Source organism: Rousettus aegyptiacus, unplaced genomic scaffold, assembly GCF_014176215.1.
Source record: "Rousettus aegyptiacus isolate mRouAeg1 unplaced genomic scaffold, mRouAeg1.p scaffold_m13_p_10, whole genome shotgun sequence".
Lineage (NCBI taxonomy): Eukaryota > Metazoa > Chordata > Mammalia > Chiroptera > Pteropodidae > Rousettus > Rousettus aegyptiacus.
The window spans coordinates 58,194,017-58,202,228 of NW_023416285.1; the positions used below are offsets into that span (position 1 = coordinate 58,194,017).

At 30.4% G+C, this 8,212-nt stretch overlaps 1 pseudogene; it reads left to right on the forward strand.

Moving 5' to 3' along the window:
• Positions 1–6,015: 6,015 nt before the first annotated feature.
• On the forward strand, positions 6,016–6,134 carry LOC118608902 (annotated as a pseudogene).
• The last annotated feature ends 2,078 nt before the right edge of the window (positions 6,135–8,212 follow it).

Sequence of the window (8,212 nt, forward strand, 5' to 3'; positions counted from 1 at the left end):
ATCATTAAGCTTATTTCATGTTGCAAATGTTAATTATAATATTAAATGAATAAATTATATTCATTTATTATTTCAGTTATGTTTCCAAATACTCTAAGTCTGTTTTGACACCTGTAATGCAAATATTGCATATGTATTTTCTAATAATAATGGCATTACAAAGGACTAAACATTAAAAAATAATTTGTCCTCACACTAATTAATACTGAAATTTCATCTCCTCTTAAGATAATTTTCTACTTCAAAAGTAAGATATGTAATATGTTAAATATTCATTGAGTTTCTACCATAATTTACTTACATTATTGATTTACTAAGGAAAAAGTATAATTAGATAAAAGTAGACTTTGGTCTATTTCTTCATTTTAAGAGTTTTTTTTTTTAGCTGTTTGAAGATAAACCAAAATACTGTGTATTCTTTAGCATAGGAAATTTAAAAAGTTGCTCTGATAGTACAACAGTTATCTATTATAATTAACTTCTAAAAATCAGTATTTATATAGAAATATTTAATGTAAATGACACTCATAACCATTGTGACTATTTTAAAGATAGTTTTAATATTTTATCTATGTACTAGAGTGTTTAATTTTCTATTAGGCTTTATCTACTATATATTACATACATATACATATATATATACACATACATATGCATCTTAAAGAGGCTATCATTTTTACAGAAAAGGTAAGCAAATTAAAAAGCTAAACTAGAACTAAGATTTTATTTCTCTGCTACTAATTACAAAATGGTTAAAGGCTTTGTCCACTTTCTGCAGCACAGATTTTTACAAATTAAAAGAAAACTTAGACAAGACATTATTTGTTTCCTTTATTATACTGGGTAAGAAGAGACAAACCAGTTAACACCTAGGGTTTGCTTCCAGTAAGAAGATATAAACAGAGTAACAATGATTCAGTAAGATAAGTTATTCTTTTTCAGCCTGAAATGCAAGTACCAAGTTAATACTCCATATTCAAGTTGATTTTTCGTGTTCTTGGTTGCAAAGGAAAGACTGTTACTATGACCAGGAAGAGCCAAGAATAGAAAAACAAAGAGACCCCCAGGTATGTAAATAAAAGGCTAAAGTATTTGATGGTACTGACACTCCCAAAGGTTAACATACTTGACAATATTGACACTGTAGGATGAATGAGCATAGATCTGTGCAGAGTATATTGGACAGGGTAGAACAAGAGGTCCTACTAGAGGGAATTATGTAGAAGTGCAAGGAGAGTGAGATAATTGCAGAACAACTGGTCACAATTGAAAGATACTCAGCAAAAACATGGAATATATTGACTGAACCAGAATAATTTTTTTTTTATTAAGAATTGTAAATTAACTAGTGGAATACAATAGTAATTTTATGTATTTTGTATATTTATTTTTATAATAATATATGTTAAAATATGCATTTTCCTATCATAGAGTATGACTGATTGTTCTCCATAAATCTGTTAACTATTAGACAACTGAATTTTCTAAAATTTTTACAATTATTTAATATATTGGCAGTTGGGTTAAATTTAACATCAGTTTTAAAGTCAGGAGAGAAAAAGGAAATAAGTGGCGCCACTTACAAATTTTGTCACTTCAAGACTCATTCCTATTTGGGTTCCTTACAGCACCTATTTAAAGAGCATAATTGATTTTGGCAAGAGGAATACTGTGCAAATAATAAACAAAAATAATATGTGTATAGACACTGATAACAATAGTGTTTAATTATACTCAAGCTTAATTACTTTTTTGTCTGATTCCACCCCTCACTCCTTCAAGTAATCACATTTATTTTCCTTTTTCCTATGGAGTTTCTCCAAATTGATCTTGCCAGTGATACACATTACACCAAACTGTTTGTGAAAAGAAGAAAAAATTATGAAGTCTGTCTCCTATGCTTGTGAATTAGCTTTTTTCAAGTAACTATTGACAAAGCCACCAAATAATCTGGCCAAATAATTTTTTTACATGACATAAAGCAAGTTATTCACTTATAGTCCTTCTTGACTGTCTCTTCATTCTTGCCTATAAAACCAAATGGCTTGGTAATCAGAATTTCTGATACTTTCCTAAAGGAAATAATGTCCTATCAAGAAAATCATCTCATACACACCTAGCATTTAATGGGCTTAGTTAAAAGCTCTGTTCCCTGCCCACCTTCTACCCCAAGACATTTTTTTTCATCTTGTTGTAGGGGAAAAAAATCAAGGCTAGTATTCAACTCTGGTAATCAAATTCTCCATAAATTCTCACTGCAGTAAGCTCTCATTTGGCATTGAAGTTAAGATCCTTTAATCACATTTGTTCTCCTCTCTTGGCAAAACAACACCAAAACTGAGTTCAGATCTCCTGCAGTTTTAGGAAAGAGAAGCATTCTCTTTATGTACAGTTAATGGAGTTGTAGAAATAGAAAAGTGTTGTGTAATTTTTAACAGTTACTATTGTGCTATTATGGCTATTATTAAGTTTATTATTAAATAAATTAGAAAACCATGGAATGCAAGTTTGTAAAAATTCTAGCAAGAAATCATAAAAGAGATTTGAGAATATAGGTTTAAATTTATTGTAGATAAAGGTGGGGAAAATTAGGGCAGAAAATAAATGATAAAGTAATGAAGCTTGACAATGATATTTCATGGGCATTGCATGTCTCCACAATAAAAGGATCACCAAACTGTTTTGAAATACTTTAAAAATAGTTTAAAAAAGAAGTGATAAGCAGATTCTGCTAAGGTAAGATGGGGTTTAGAAGAAGAGAAGGTAAAGGAAATGGTCCAGAAGAGAACAAGGACTATGCAAATAAGCATGTACTATATTATTTTGGGTTTAAGAGAAAAATTTGGGAAGAATATTACATCAAAATTATCATTCATTATATACTATTTACTCTAATAAACCTTAGCAAAGAAATGTGGGGAAGAGAGAAACAAGATTTACTATTTATCATCCAGTGAGATGAGAAAGCAAATAAATAATCACAGAAATAAATAGTCATGCTAGAAATTGATACTGTTTATAAATTAAAGGAAGCTGGTGCTCTGAGATTTATTTTAAAAAAAGAGCTTATTTAGATTAGAGGACCATGAATTTTTTTTTTTTTCCTTGAGAAAAAGTTTTAAAGCTAAAAGTCAATGGAGAGTTCTGCTTTAAGCAAAGGTAGATAAAATTATAAAGAATTTGTCCAGACCCTGACTGAAAGCCCAAGTGGAAAGAATGATAATAGAGTGACCGAAGATAGAGGTAGGAGATTATGAAGGCAAGGTCAAAAATTTTTAATTTTATTCTGAGTACAAAGTAAAATTATTGAAAAAAATTAATAAGAGAAATGATATCATGTGATTTATGTTTTAGAATTATTTTAGCTTCTTTTAGCAGATTGGCTTAGTTGGGAGCAAAAGCGGAAAAGCAATCATTATAGATGATGAGGCAAGATAACTAAGAAAGGGTAATGTGGTGGAAGTGGAGATAAATTAACAAATTTGTGATACTATTTTTGAGGCAAAGTAGGAAGGGTACTGTGATCAATTATACGTGAAGTTTGTTCTACTTTCTTCCTTGAATAACTAGTGGATGGTAGTCATTTACTAATATAGCGAAGACTGGAAAAAGAGCAGGTTTGTTTGCATGGTTAAGACAATAAATTTTTGTCATGTTAGGACTCAGATGATTAGGAGATATGCAAATGAAGATGTAGAGTAGACTGTTACTAATAGATCCTGAAACTTAAAAGTGCAACCAGGACTGATGATATATTTGTGGAAAAGGTCAACATATAAATAGATTCTAAAGGCATGGAGACTATAAGAGCTCGAAGATAAATGTATATCATATGCAAGAAAACCCAAAAACACAATACAGAAACTTGAGGTTGTATAAAAGAGAAATAGCCAGAAAATGAGACATAAAAGAAAACAGAATAAAGAAAATAAAACTCAAAGCTAGAGAATATATCATGAAATTGAATTAAAGATTGTTTCTAACACAAAGAAATTGATCAAATTTATCAAACAAATCAAATATTGTTGAAAAGTCAAGACAAAGAATGAGAAATTCCCATAGATTTGACAACATGGAGGCCATTGGTGACCATAGCAAGAGCAGAGGACAAATGGAGTTGGATCCAGTAAAACCTGTTATACTTATTGTGAAGAGAGAAAGCTATCTAGATAGATCAACATAACATCCCTGAATTATCTTATAAGAACAAATGAATTATATATTTTTATGTCTGTAAATAAGGTCAATGTATTTAATTTCTTACTTTGATTTAATTGATTTTTAAAAACATTAAAATTAGAATCTACCTGGTTTACTTTTCTTAAACTTTTATGCCTAATATTATATTTTAAAAATATAATCTACTTTACATTTTTCATTGTCATGTAATTGTCCTTAAAAAGCACAAAGATCAACATTCCAGTAATCTTAGAGAAAAAGCAAAAGAGGATGATATGAACCTGACAAATATTGATTTTATAATATAAACAGAATCAAAGCCAATAAATATTTGAACTAAAGAATTTTAGATACTGTGAAGTCCACCCCTAAATTAATAAGAAAATTAAACCGCTAAAAAAAAATCAGTCACTTATCAGTCCAGGACATTGCAAAATATAAAATTATCTGTATTATTCTGGTAAAATAACATCCTCTGAATTCAATAAATATTAATAACAATGTTACATAGAAATTAGAGTTCTGCTCTTTTACAAACAAACTTGAAAAATAACATTTTATCGAAAACAATTCTTAGAACACTGATCTCAAAATTGATCTACCATGGGGAACAATTGTCCATTTGTTTATTAGTCTATAAAGTAAAAAAATACATTCTCCTTCACAAGTCAGAGAAATTTCACTGCCAGGCCTGATGACCTGGAATTTACTAGTTTCTTAAGCAAGAATACTCTCTTCTAGTTTTCATTCATTGACCACAGGAATGCCGACAGTGAAACCTGATAACATTCTATGTACTGTAGCTTTTCAATAAACTGTGCTTGACTTTTTAATAGACCTGGCTCTGTGTTTCACTTGTCTATTCTCACTATTGTCAACCAAATTTGCTTCAACATTTTGAGGAGTTCTTAGGTGGACTATCAAGAACCAAAGGAGGTAATTCACGTTAAAGCACATGCCTGACCTGATGAAACATTTTCATTGCTACATGTTACTTTTCACTTTAATACTTTAAGGTAAAGGGAGTCCTCAATATAATTCTCATTTTTTTTAGCACTGGTATTTTTAAGAAAAGCTTGTCAATAATATAAGAATAAATGTAAAATTGTTTCCACAAGAAGTTAATTTTTCATAAGATTAGGAAGATTGTTTTACTGAAATAAGAATGAAGAGAGAGGGAGGCCAAGTGGGGGAAAGAAGGACAGGAGAGAAGAAAAAACATTGGTGTAAAAAAAATAAATATTTTTCAGAAAATTAATTTAAGTGATCCTTTCTTATTGATCTTTTTAATGTGAATAATAATAAAAACAGTATGATTGAGAAAACTGCATTAAACGACCTGCCTCTGCCTTGGTAGCTGGATAACATTCAGTAAGTTAGAAAATCTTTCTTAAATTCAGTTTCACTGAAGGCAAAGTATAGTTAAAAATCCTTTATTCTTCACACTGTTATGAGGAAAATAAGTAAATGTAAACTGTAAAAGATTACATTTGTGTAAGGTAAATCTTATCATTAATTAAAAAAAAACTATTGATTTTAGAAATATAGTAACAAGATTTTTTAAAGCAAACCAATTAAAACCGAATTTGAGGTAACCCAAATATGAAATATCATCATGTAGATTTATTACTGATTTAATGTATTTTCAGCAATCTAAAATTTTATATATAGATTAATCCAAAATTTTCGTTTCAGAAAATGTTGATGTAAAACTACATTTTAAAAAAGTTATTGTTACAAATAAAATATAATAGAATTACTTTTAGCTATATTAATGTTCAAAATAGTTGAAGACTTCAAAGTGGCTGTGGTGGGTAGACTTTAAGATGACCCCTAGTCTATGGCCATGCTACCCTGAACAAGCCCGATCCCATCTGATCTCAGAAGCTAAGCAGGGTTGGGCCTGGTTAGTACTTGGATGAGAGACCACCTATGAAGACCAGGTGCTATCGGTGTAAAAACTAAAAAAAAAATAAAGGATTGTAAATGGACAAGGTCCTTGCAATCTGGGAGGTCAACCAAGTGTCGCCTTACCTAAAAAAAAAAAAAAAAAGATTTCCCTTCAGTAATCTCTGGTTTCAAGCACTGTCCAGTCAGTATTCGTGCCCTATGTATCTCCCCCCTCTTGAGTATGAGTGAGACTTGCGACTTCTAACTATCTAATAGACTATAATAAAAATAATGAGATATCACTTTCATAATTAGGTTACTGTGGGGTTATATAACTTTCCTGAATTTCTCAACTTTCAGGTAAGCAGCCCTTGCCTCCTAGTAACTTGTTCACACACCATGAAACCTAGATCTGTAGCCACTTGTCTAGTTAATTGCTCTAATTCTAAAGAATAACGAAACTTGTCTCCTTAGAGGGCTAAATGGTTACAGCCAAGAGTAGATCTCTGAGTTAAGCCTTCACAGTGCCAGGGAGACTGCAAATATTATCTTCCTAAAGATTTATATTTCAATTAAAAATGAGGCCCAGAAACTTGAAGTTTTCTCCAGGTTTCTCCAAGACTTCTCCAAGACAGAGGGATTATCCATTTATAGTAGAAATTTTATTTATGTAACAAAAGGCTAGGATAAACATAGAACAATCATTTTTCCATACCCTTCACTCACTATGAGGGGTCAAGCTCCTCTTCCCTTGAACAATTGACATGCTTTCATTTTGTGGGCCTCTGGAAAAAGACTAGGACATGTGGATGTCAACACTATTATTTGCTGTGAAATATTTAATTTAAAAATTTGTTTCTCTGATTCAGAACACTTTATATATGCATTCGAGATAAAATTAAAACCAATAAAGATAAATGTTAAAAACTCAATAGTTACATAAGATTATGCTTCCATCTTGCTGGTATTCTCTATTGCTTTCTCAGTTTACACACTTTGACAAAATAAGCAAGAGGTAAGTGTCCAAGCAAAAGCCATCTAGGAACTGAGGCACAATAAGTTGGTTACAAGAAATTGAATTTTATCAAAACTACATGAGTTAAGAAGCTGACTTTAGCTCAAAACTTGAGATGAGATTACAGCCAAGGCCAACATGTTGATTTCGGTCTTCTAAGAGGACCTGAAGGAGAGGAGCCAGCTAAGCCATGACTAGACTCCTGACACACAGAAACAGTAAGATGATCAATATGTGTTGTTTTAAACAATTAAGTGGTAATTTGTTACTAAGCAATAGTTAATAATGCAATGACCTCAAAATCTAGAGTATGAGTTGATAATATTGTATTATATACTTGAAAGTTGCTAAGAGAGTGATTTAAAGTTCTCATCACAAGAGAAAATAGATTGTGAATGTATGTGGCAATGACTGTTAACTAGACTTATCGTGGCGATCATTTACAATACATGCATGTAGCAGCAAATCATTATGTTGTACACCTGAAACTAGTTATCTCAATTACAAAAAAATCTAGAGCACAGATATTAAATAATTTCATTAAAGTTTTCTCATATGTATTTTTATATAATGTGAATTGTGTATGGTGGATTACTATTTTTTAAAATAAATATTCTCTCTTGGGAGACTGCTACATTTTTAAAAAGTTTCTATGAAATGTAAAGTTTTGCCGTGATTATTTTTAAATAGAAAATAATTTTGAAAATGTTTCAGAGTTAAGGTAATTAGAAGAAAAATCTGAAAAATATTGGATGAAATACATCTCATTTTTAAAAAATAACTATTTTTTTTAACATAGTTCCAAATTTATTGAGGTAAGAACATTCCCTCAAAGATTTTTTACTGCATCAATACTTAAATGTAAAATAGCTTCTATTAAATTAAAATAATACACAAGTTCATGAAGTTGTTAAAGAATTATTAGAAGACTGTGAATTGAAAAGAAGTAAATTCCTACCAGTAAACTTAGCATGTATGTCCAGTTTTTAATCAAGCAAGGACGGTCCACATATCACTTAAAGGCATATGTATATGCCTCAGGGATACACAATATGTGCTATTTCGCAGTTCAGAAAAAAAAAATTAAAAACTATCATGAGGAAGACCGCCACTAGCAAAGGAAAAATA